At 42.6% G+C, this 12,039-nt stretch overlaps 1 protein-coding gene across 8 annotated transcripts in view; it reads left to right on the top strand.

Moving 5' to 3' along the window:
• Positions 1-520: 520 nt before the first annotated feature.
• EYA4 (EYA transcriptional coactivator and phosphatase 4) overlaps positions 521-12,039 on the top strand; it is a 137,146-nt gene continuing 125,627 nt past the window's right edge. For 6 of the 8 annotated variants that reach the window (XM_088161767.1, XM_088161770.1, XM_088161769.1 and 3 more), the window contains exon 1: positions 2,002-2,112. The gene's annotated coding sequence lies outside the window, so the exon portion shown is untranslated. Of the gene's footprint in view, positions 811-2,001; positions 2,113-2,550; positions 2,684-12,039 lie in introns of those variants that run through there. The other 2 variants (XM_088161765.1, XM_088161764.1) reach the window with 2 other exon arrangements.

Here is a 12,039-nt window from a genome sequence, read left to right as displayed (position 1 = left end):
AAGTGAAGTGCGGACTTCACTACCTGTAGTCCAGTGGATTGGCATTAATAAATCCCTACCCTTCAGGGCCCCCTCCTTCACTCCCATCACTACTAACTGCAGATGCCAGGGAGTAGCGAAGGCAAAAGGTCCAGGCCGCGGGCTGCGAGGCCGAGGACCGCGGGAGGGACACTTTGGGGCAGTGTGGTGGCCGGTCAGCCGGCGGTGCGTGCCCGCCGCGGCGCTCCGAGCCCGGGGCAGGGCAGGGCAGGGCAGGGCAGGGCAGGGCAGGGCAGGGCAGGGCAGTGCGGGCGGGTGGGCAGCGGGGCTGCCGTGCCGAGGGGGGCCGGCACGGGGAGCAGCTCCCGGCACAAGTGCGGAGCGGCGCCCCGGGGCTGCTCTGCCTCCCGGCTCCTCGCCCCTCACCTCCGCGCTCCCGGGACGGCCTTTTTGGGCGGGAGGGCGGGAGGGGGTTACCTTTTCTTAGGGAAGTCCCGTCCCTTGCCAGGGAAACTTTTTACGTTCCTGTGCGTGAGAGGCAACTAGTTGCACTCACTTAAGTGCGAGGAGTGTTTGGCTTCTCCCGTACCAGCCTCCTCCTCCATCTACCCCCCCTCCCCGCCGTCCCGAATTTCCCCTCCCGTTTTGCTCCGAGTTACGCTTTATTTGTGTGTGGAGAAAGGGGTGGGGGGGACGACTTGTAGGGGGGATGTTCTGTTTTAGCCAGAGGAGCAGTGCAAACGGGGAGCCTCGGCTCGGAGAAGGTACAAGAATAAATAAATAAGGAGCGGCCCTAAAATAAAGGTAGAGGCATAACCCGGCAGCGAGAAGGTGAGTGTCTCTGACTTCCCCGTCCCCGCGTCTCCCTCCCACCCCTCCTGCTCGGAGGTGGAGGAAACGGGTTCCCTGCTGCATGTGCATGTGTCCGTGGAGGGGGTGTGTGCGTCTGCTTGGATTTAGCGTTTATTTAGCACCGTTTTCGTGTCGGTTCGATGACAGCAAAAACAACAACAACAAAGTTGCTGTAAAACAAATGTGATAGGAGGGAGCAGCGGAGCCGTCCATAGCGGGATAGAGACGAGCTCTTACCCTGGCTCCACGCGTTTAATTGCAAAAAAACAAACTAGTTTTCCGTGCGGACGGGGTGAATTTTTCCACGCCCAGCCGGACTTTCTCCCTCTGCCCAGGTGATATTCCCTGCCGTTTTGCCCTCACCGCTCTTCGGCTGGGTGTTACCGGGGCTGCTGGGGTAAGCCCCAGGACAGGAGCAAGCCGCGACGGCTACCGTCGCATTGTTCCCCGCTTGCGCCTCCCGCCCACTCCCGGTGCGGCGGAAACGGGGGGCCCGGGCTGCGCCCCGACAGCGGCCGGGGGCTGCTGGCCCGCCTGGGGTGGGCGACAAGGCTCTGCCGGCCGCCAGGTCGCTCTGCCGACAGGCTGCCCCTGCCAGGGCCGGCGGCGGGGCCAGCGGCGGCTTGACCGGAGGCTGGGAGGGAACAACGTTTCTGGCGCAGGGTCTCCTCCGGACACGGCGGCAGGAAAACACGCAGGGATGGCAGTCCCGTCCCGAAAGCCCGCTCCTCCAGCGAGGGTCCGGGCATCGCGGGGGCGAGGCAGCCCGGCCGGGACTCGGGAGCGCAGGCGGCAGCGGCAGAGCACTCGGTCGGTTCCGCCGCCCGCCCTCGGCCCCGCGCAGCGCTCGGGGGCTCCGCTGCCCGCCTGCCCCGGGGCGGAGCGCTGCGGGCGTGCCGTGCCGTGCCCGAGGTGCCGGCGGACGGGGCAGGCTCCCTCCCGCTGCCTCCTGGCCCGCAGCTGCCGCGGGCGCTCCGGCCGCCACTTTTGCCAGTGTCCGAAGAGAGCGGGGACAGAGCTACCCGTTGTTTTTGTTCCTCTCCGTTTCCTCTCCCTGAGGGATGTCTCTTGCCCTTCCCCTCCCCTCCCCCGGCTTGTTTTTCTTGTGGTTTAAAGACAAAACGTTGCATTTTCGGGTCGTCCCACCGCGCCCCCGCCCCCGCCGCTGTCCCTGCTGCGCCAGCGGACGGGGCACGGGGAAGCCCCGGCGCTGGGATCCCGCCGCCTTTTCCACCGGCGACACGGGGACTTATGTTTTGGTTAGAAAGCGTTTCCACGTGGGTAAGCCGTGTGTGTGTGTGTGTGTGTGTGTGTGTATATGTGTGTGTGTGTGTATGTGTGTGCGCGCGTACTTGATCCGCGAGGAGGTAACAGGATTCTCCGTGTTCAAAAGCAGTGGGCTCTTAGCCATTAATCTCCTTCTCCTGCTGTCATTACAGACACTTCCAAAGTCAGATACCCGCGGAGAACCGCCAGCTGCGTTTCACACGGCGGTTCTCCCCGAGCCGCGGGGGTTCCGCGCCGTGCCCGGCCGGACACGGGGCTGCCCGGGGATCAGCCCCGCTGCGCCTTCCGCCGGGAAGGGAGAGCGGGATCCCACGGCATCGCCGCTGCCAATCGGTAGTTGGCATCTAGAGTTTCATTTACATTTATGAAAGTGCCGGTCGGAGCCAAGCAGGCGCGGTGCTGCCGGCCCCGTACCCGCGGGCAGGGCTTGCAGCCGGGCTCACGGAGCGATCGCGAGTGGCGGTGTGAGATAGCTGGTGTTTACAAAAATCCCGGGACTCACGCTGGACCAGACAAGGGAGCGACTTGGCCGGTTCCAGTTTAAGTATGAAGTCATGCTAGAACAGTAAGGAACCAGTATTTACAGTTTTCTGAGTTTTGTTTTACGTGTTTCATTTGCGGACACTAGAAAGCGTACCTAAGATAAACTAATCAGCGGTTTAGATTTAGAGGGAGTTATACAAAGAAAGCATCTTTTCTGTTTAGCAAATAGATTTTCTGGTCTGACCTCGGAGTTTGATGTTAGAAGCATGTACTTTGCAATAAATCCCAGGCCGTATCTTTGTTTCATTTCCTTAACACTCAAAAGAAAAGTTTCGCAAAATTTCTGTGGGTTTGACTCTTCCCCTAGTACTTCTGAAACTGCTGCCGAATAACAAATGCTTGCATACTTGCAGTATATATATCGTACTGTGAGTAAAGTGGAAATACAGACTGACATTTCTCTCTCTTCCCGGTGATTCTTTCTCTGATTGACATCTAGTATAAGCTGGGCTGTCTGAAACAGCTCTTTTTGCTTTTTTTTTTTTTTTTTTTTTTTTAACTGTTATTTATGTTACCAAATGTTCTTCAACCAAATTTAATAGAAATGAAAGTGGAGTATGTTGACGAATCTTTTATGTATCTTTGTTCAGATAATTTGTATGCAGTTATTAATTGTTACATGTATATTGTGGTACTGATAATAAATTTAGTTGAAGGTTACTCTTGCTGGATTTGTATTTATTAATGGCCTCGCAACACTTTGCAGTGTAAATTTATTCTGTATGGATAATGTCAATGGAATAAATAAATCCTAAACAAGCAATGTACTGAGTAGGACACTGGTGAGTTCTCAGTTAATTGCAGTTCCCAGTTAAAATATTTCAAACAAGGCAACTGTAGAAATACAGCTATAGATAGTATCATGTCGCATATTTTTAGCCTCTGATGCAAGTGTTAAAGTTTAGCTCTTTAAACTTTGTGCAGCTCTTTAAACTTTATGCAAGTCCTAGAATTAATGTTAAACATTGGTATTTAGTGAGGGAAAGGTACCTGTCTGTTTCCTTGATGATCTGGTGGTATTGGACGATGTAGTGTGCAATCCTTCAGTGTTGAAATTTAAACAGCGTTTTACTCTCTTAAATACGAAAGTTGCCGCAGAAAGTAAAAAGAAATTCCTGGAATTTCTGTTAAATGCTCTAGGACGCAGCTATTCTTTCTTTTTTCTGTGTTATCTTTTTCTTTCTTGAAAGTAGAGATTTTATGAACTCAGGGTAAAGCAGGTCTCCCTTTTTATAAGGAGCGTTTATTCAGCATACTTCTATATTGCAGCTGCTGATCATATTTCATAGAGCTGTTAAAGCACTTAAAACCTAAAATTAGGTACCGTCTGGTAGTAAATATTTCAAATCACTCCTTGAAGAAATGGGCTTAAAAAAGAGACATTTTGAAATATATCGTTGAGGAAAAGTAATCTTGCATTGCTTTTACTCAGTGCAATACCAATCTAAATCACTGATTTCAACACAGTGTACTTTTTCCTTAGGTTTTCTTAATCTCTTGGATTTTTATTGTGATTTTATGCTGGCTTTATTTGATATCATAACCAGCTACTTTGTTCAAGTTATGTTTACGATGGCAACGCTTGAATTAACAGGTGTCGAATTAACTTCCAACATACCTGTATTTCCAATGAGTATTCTTGTGATACTAAGAACTGAAATGTAAGTTTCCTCGCTTCCTGGTGTGCATGTTTCTGGCTCTTAGTTGCCGAAGATGTACACTTGTTTTTTTTCCAGATTTTGGATGAGTTAATATAGATTAGTATTTTCAAATTGAGAGGTGGGTTAGGTTTGTTTTTAAGTTAGGCATAGGAATAGGTTTATTTGCTCACTAGTTTTCATTTTCGATACTTGTCAGGGATTGCAGGAAAAATGCAAGCACAAGGACGTCAGACTGACGGACATATGTCAAATTGGTCGAGTATTTTTAAAGCTTTTTGGAAGTTCAATGCTAAAACAAATCTGGTAGCAGCAACACTCAGATGTCTTTGCTCTTTTCTTTGTACTTGAGAATCCAATAGTATTTCCATTATCTAATATATTTACATTCTTCTTGACATTTTGTGTTAAAAAAATCATGGCATTTATGGTATGCAACTGGAAGAAGAGTGTTGATATTCAGTCATTGATCGAGAGGTTTATAATAAGTGCTATCTTTCTTTTTTGGATTTAAATATTGTGTAAATGTGTGTCCAAAGTAACCTTTTTCTGTCATTGAAAAGCGCTAATTGATCTTGCTGACCCTGACATAATAGTATAGTTTGATATTCGAAACCTTTCAGCTTTGGCATGGCCCTTTTATCACCTCTGAGATTTCAGGGCATGGTTCTACTGAAGGCATAAACTGCTACTCTTTGAAAAATTAAATAAAAATGGTTATTAAAAATAAATTACTGTCTTTTAAACTTAGTAGATGCTTTACCTATCAAAGCCTCAGGCTTTACAATATGCATTAAAAACTTTCTGATTTACTTGTATGTATTAGGTGACATTTTAGATGTTGCTGTACAAAAATCAGATTTTTATGAAATAATTTTTGGCCAATTTCACACTTCAGTCTTGCAGTGTTATTAAATCTGTCTTGAAATCAGAAGTGGTTAAAGGAACTTGGATACACTTCGCATTGCAAAAGCTCAGATAAGAAGAGTGCTTATATGTCAAATAAATAATAAAATCTATTTGAAAAGGCAGTAAAACTCACGTTTTTAGTCTACATGGCAGTTTGCAATGCTGCCAGAAGGATTGCTTTTGGGATGCCTGTAATATAAAGGCAAAAGCTATTTTAAAGCATTTTCTTCTTTTTATCTCTAAGCCTGAGAAATGTGTTGAATAGCCGTCTGCCTTTTTGCTTTAACATTAAACAGTGAAAGTTACTTTGATGATTGATTATCCTATATTGAAATGTATCGCTGGGCAGTCTCAGTCACAGAATTGTATAGGTTAGCTATCAGGCTTTTGAGCAACATGTCAAATGCTAATGGCTGTCTGAGGAATACTAAAGTTTAAGCATTTTATTTTCAATTTGTTAAAAATTTCCTTATTTCTCCAAGGAAGATTATGATGACTAGTGATTATCTTCAGAGCTTCTCACTCCATAAGCCAGTGAGACTTATTTGGTTTTAGACTGTTAGGCTTGGGTAGTAGACACTAAAGTTTGAGTTAGGCGGAAATTATCATGGATTTGAAAAGAAGTAGTTTGGAGGATTTCTATGCATAAATTAATTTGGACATCTATGTCTTTTTCCTAGAACTAACTAACTAAATACTATTACAGTGACTTTTCATTAAGCAGCTGTCTGTAGAAAGACAGTGGAAGGCAGTTCAGTTGGACGTAATTTAAATGTTGTCTCTGAAGAACTCAGTCTGCCTGGGATGACTGAATACTCTCTTCACACTAGGGTTGTGCAAAGCTCTACAATTTGGCTAATTTGGAGCAGAAAATTCCGAAAACAACCTCTCAAGGCAACCTGAAAAATATTCACACAAAGACTGATTTTTGCATAGGTGTTAGCTTATTACTTATGTGATTAAGTTAGTATGCGCTAGATTTTTTGGCAGCATTAAAATTAAATACTATTGTGATGTGACCCAGTATAAGCTTACATTCTCAGCAGTGTAAAAAATTACTGCTGCCTTTTTTTTAAAATTGGGTAGAATAGCAAGTAGTTAGTCTACTCTTGACATATATATAATTAAACCACAAAAACCTACATTAAAATACCATGAAGGGTCTGATTTAGACCATAAAAGTAAAAGAAACACAGAGCTGAGTTTGCAATTTTTCAAATAATTCTCCTCTATGACTATGTGTATATAACTATTGAAATCAATGCTGGTGCATGAGGTAATTGGAAACTTAACTTGATGTTTTGTGCCAGATACTTAGCTGTTGCAAATTGGAGTAGGAATGCTGAAATTACTGGACTGGTCTCACATTATGCCAGATGAGTATCTCGTCCTCTATTCTTAGTTCAATCTTTTTTGGTGGGGTATTGCGATATACATTATATGTATGAAATCACATGCACAGAGAAGTGATCCTGCAATACTTGGGGAAAAAAAGACAGTTAAATATAGATGTCCAAACTATATATTTTTTCTTCCATTTCAAGGCATTTCATACTACTACATTCAAACTTCTTTTTTTTTGGTAGCGTTTTATAAATGACCACAGAAATGCCTTTTACAGTAACTGTCTTTTTGAAAATGATGCAGTTAGAAATATTGCTAATTGTCTATATTCTTTTAATTCTTTTACAGTAACTTTGTTGCTCAAAGAAATAAGTAATTAGTTTGTGCTTATTCAAAGGCATTACATGAATGCCAAGCCTGTTCAACGAAAGGAATGAAGTCCATGTTAAATCCTACCTGTATGTTTCTTTTTATTCACTGTAGTATATTCCCAGAACATCACAGAAAATGAAGTTTACCTTACTCCCAAGAGAGAGCAGCTAAACTAGTCTCTGTTCACTTCAGTTTATGCATCCTACTGTATGTGAGGTCTTTCTTCCAGCTCTCCCGAGTGTCCCAGCATAGACATGGTCTCACAAAACCGGGCACAGCTCAGGGAGATTGTGCACATTTCCTTTGCCAAGCTCTAGCAGTGCAACTCAGACTGAACCTAGCACTTCTGTACTGGTCTTCTTAGCACAGAGAACTGGGAAGTTGAGAACTAATAGGGCTGAATGATATAGAGGTTTTTACAAATGCAGCGATTATATTCTGGGAAAGGGTCTTGAAAATAACATTTCTTGTTACCCCAAGCCAAGATTTAGACTGTGGTAGCTTTTCCAAATGGGAAGATGAAAGTACTTTTCCACTCAGCCTTCTATTTTTGTGTTGGTTCTAATCTGACATGGTAGAAGAATCTAGGATAATGTTCAAATTAATTTTTTTTCAGTTAATTGCACCTTCAGAGAAGCAATTTTTATGTTCAAAGCACCATCTGAATCCTGAGCTCACTGTGCAGCAGTATAGCCGGGAGTTACCTGCAACGTGAGGTCTTCCAGCTGAAATGGCTAGATGATGTGTTTCCTAGTAATTTCTGGTATCTAGTTAGCTATGATTCAGTTTGTTTTCCAATTTTCTGACTAAATGATAGTCTGATTTATCAAGGGCTAGATGAGTAATGAAATTTTTGGCATAAAACAAATGAAATAGAAGAGTTTGCTCCCTGATAGTTGTAAAACTGTCCAGCTTTTTGAAGAAATCCAGGATTGGAACAGCAGCACACAAGATGCTGTCAAATCAGGACTAAGTCTGAAATAGTTTGATTGCAAGATCTGTAGGAAGAGATCCAGCATTTTGCTCTGTTTTTACATCATTATCAAGGGATATTGGTTCATATAAGCATCAATAGCAGTAACCTCATGTGTGGCTAACCCTATCTGAAGTCCTACGTCCGTCTGTTTCCTGCGGTAGAGGACAGAAAAGCGTGAAGCCGTGGTTTCGTATTTGGTGGCATTGCTTCTACAGCGGCCCCTTCACCCGCCTCTGCTGGCCACTCGTTTAGGTTGGATCTGTTCTTGCTGTGGTTCACAAACAGCTGTGCTGGCAGCGAGGCAAAGGTCGGAATGAGTGGCAGCACCCGTGCTGCTGAGCCTGGCAGCGGTGCTGCAGAAATAGCTGCAGAACCACAGTCTCCGTTACCTAATCTGCCACCTCTACTAACTGAAGTGCAGGGTCGAGTCTGCGGGATAGGTGGAATTTTTCAGAATGAAAACATTGTCTATAAAAATGATCCCTTGATGTTTAATCAAAAGGTTGTGTTGATGCAGGGATTTTTGACTAAAAGCGAAGTAGCTGCAAATAATTTGCAGATACATGTGCAAGTTAAAACAATAGGGAAACTACTGGGGCCTTTGGAGGGGACAGCTATGATTTTCTTGAAGGAAGGCAGGAGTTCAGACGTGATACCAGATGACAGAACTTTTCCAGATCTTTGCACTGCTGTCCAAAAGCTGGGCTTGCAGGGAACAGGCGGAGCATAACTCCACTAGAAGTAGGATGTCACTGCCAAGGGCTGCAGCGCTCGTGACAGGCTGCATTCTTTTATCACTATTCCCGGGGAAAGAAGTGCAATAATTTCTCAGAAGTGGCCATTACATAGCTGTCACTGTAGACAAGTGCTTAATTTATGGCAACTATTTTTTATTAGTCTCCACTGTCACAAAGTATTAACTTACAGGCTATCACGTTCCAAATGCCTTTTTTTATGTTGTTCCCATATAACACTGAAATATGCATACTATACCACATCACGGGTTTATGAACACTCAAGCAAGCCAAACCAGCAATATTATTTTTGATGTGAGTACAAGTTTGATTTCCAAAGATAAGTGTAGTGATGTAATAAAGTTCTGTAAGTCTGTCTTGAGTTGACATGACTTTTTGATTAATAAAGTTGAAGGATACAAAATCAACTTGGCACAAATGAAATGGATTAAACAGCAAACTAAAGCATACCGAATTTCACGAATACCTGTTACTTGTTAACGAGTCCTTAAAAAGCATGCTATTACAAAGGGTTTTTCAAGAGGTAATCATCAAATCAAAACCTATTTGTTGTTTTACCAGTGACACCAAGATTAGTAAGTTCTATAAGAAGTAATACCGTTGATTAGAACAATTGCTGACCTAATAAAAGATATTTTTCTTCTTACAAACTTCCTTATACTTCTGTTGTTAGACTGTAATGCCTAAAGTACTGCTGCTACAAAGACTGAAGGATAGGTAAATAATGAGGGGAGCAGATTGATGAGAATAGTATGGCTCGTTGAGCAAATTGAGAGCAAGCAAACAGTATCTACTTCGCTGCAAGCCAGCCGTTTATTTAAAGAAAAAAAAAAACAAATTGAGGCCATAGCTAATTATAATGATAATTGGTATTGTAGCCAAAAAGAGGAGTAGGACTTTAAGTACTCAGCAGAGTAAGAGGGGTTACATTAGTTGTGTTGGTAGATGGGTGCAGCTACTGCTGAAAAAGTGAACCCTTTCTTAGCTTTAGAAAGGAAGCCTTAAAAAATTGGAGGTTTCAGATTTAAGACCAGAGGAGTAATTAAGCATTGGAAAATGTTTCTTCCAGGGGATTAACAAATTTTAGTTGACCAAGGGAGAATGTAACATAGTTTGATCACAGCTAATAAATATCTAAATGAGGAAAAGGAAATGAGGTAAAGGATGCATTGTCAAAGCAGTTGTTTTAGTTAAAATCTGAATACCTGTTTTTTGCAATTACTTTGTGCAGCACACTTACTGCTGGCTCATAGTAAAAGAGATTTGCGTGTAGGATTGCAAGCTGTTCCATGGATGTCACAACATTTCAGTTGCCTATGGGGACTGCTGATGGGCCAGGAGCTGAAATGAGTGCAGACAGCTCATGAGAGGATCAGCAGCATAAAAATGTAGATTACACAGGACATCTGGTATGGGGTTTTGCATTTTCTTAGTGCTGGACAAAGGTGGTACACAGAAAATTTTCGACTTTCAATCGTGTTCTGATGGTTTCAGTTTGACTTGATGGTTGGGGTGCAGCAGTGTTAATTTTGGTGAGTAATAATTGTCATTCTGTTCCGTCAGATAGCACCCGAACTGCATGCTAGCACCAGACGGAGTTCTGTATTGTGGGACAGTTCTGCATTCAAGCTTTTTGTTTCCCATTGTTCATGAAATGAAAAAATAACAGTTTCTCAAATGCAATATTTAGGAGTTACTGTCAACTTTCATTAAGATAATATTTTCGTTTCTTCTACCAAACTGGAACCAAAGTACCCAGGTTTCTTTTCGGTGAGTTTGCTTTGTGTTTCTTTCTGACATTTCAAAATGTTCCATTCAAGAATTTCATGTGAGACACTTGGCAGTAACTGGAATAGCAGCTGCTGAGCAATGACTCTCGCACCTAAAAAGCATGGGCATGCTGCAAACTTCTACCTTCACCAGGATGTTTCTAGTAAGCCTAGCAAGTATTTGAACTTCTACAGTAACTCTCATTGCATCCTCATATTGTGGCATGACTTTTAAAGCAGAGAGGATGAATAGGTGCTATGCTGTCACACTTTAGTGATAGCATGTGGTTGGATTCTTTGCATTAAATTTTTCAGCCTTGTAAAACTGCTGTTTGCTTTTGCCTTGTGGATATGCTCATTTTTAGGTTCTCCTAAATTCTAAAATGTTTCCGTTTTAGAAATAACCTTTATTGTTATATTATGCTTATTTTTGTGTCACAAGGTTTTTGAGGGTTTTTAATATGTAAAAGGTACATTTGACATGTTTTTAGATAGAGGGAATAAGAAATAATTAATATTTTCAAGTTGATAGTACAACTTTAAATATTCTGGCTAAACAAGTATAACCTTTTTCTTTCTGTTTTCAATGGCATATTTATAAATAATTGAAACGTTTTCTTAGGTTTGTTCACAGCCATTTTCTACAAAAAAAAGAGAGGAAAATTGTCTCAGAAGTTAAGCAAAATACACTAGTATAGTGTAGTAAAAACCAAAGTTTTTCTCCCTAAAAAAATCTAGTTCGAAACATTGAAATGGCCAGCTAGTAGGAAAATAAAACAAAAATTTTAATTAAAAAATTTAAAAGGGTATGCTTCTATCTGTGGCATCTCCACATTACTTGTTTGGGTTTTGTTTCTTTTCCCTGGGAGCCACCCTTCTTTTCTCTTGATTTTAGGGGAACACAGTGGGATTCTAGATTAGATTTGTTTATAAATTGAGGCCAGAAACAGTGTCAGCATTTTTTTTATCCATTTTTATCTGGAAAATTCTGTAATTGATTAATTTGGAATGAGATAGATGAAGTCTGTGTAGCTGCATACCTTATCTAACCATGAGTGGTCTCTCACAGGTGGGAAGCCCCCAAGTATCAGGGGATTTGTAGCTCTGGTCTCAGTCTTAGCAATTTCACAGTGTGTCGTGCATTGCTAGGATAAGGGAGGTATTGCTGAGTTTATAATTCTATATTCTGAAAATCTCAAAGTTAGTCCTTCTTATTTGTTACACAGGTATGGGATAGGAGGGATAGGAAGAGTGGGGGTACCTCTGAAATTGGCACCCAGAGCTGCAAAAGATAAATGCTGCACTGACATATTCTGTTACAAAACTATAGTAAATGAGATTCAGTGCTTGCAGTTGTTTGCTGTTTGCAAGGAAGTATTTCTGTGTTCCCCATTTTTTTTGTTGTATGGTGGTAATATCAGCAGGCAGATCTGTCCTAGACCCTTTCTATTTCTTACCTGGTTTGCATATCTAACTGATGCAGGGACATCATGGTCTGTGTTGCTCTGCTTTTTTTTTTTTTTTTGTCTTGGTGCCTGCTTTTGACTGGTACCAAATAGTTTTGTGGTGGTGTGACTTGTTTCTAAGTTGGAAGT

Source organism: Sturnus vulgaris, chromosome 3, assembly GCF_052056855.1.
Source record: "Sturnus vulgaris isolate bStuVul1 chromosome 3, bStuVul1.hap1, whole genome shotgun sequence".
Lineage (NCBI taxonomy): Eukaryota > Metazoa > Chordata > Aves > Passeriformes > Sturnidae > Sturnus > Sturnus vulgaris.
The sequence above is the reverse complement of the archived record's forward strand: the minus strand, read 5'-3'. Positions and strand labels throughout refer to the sequence as shown.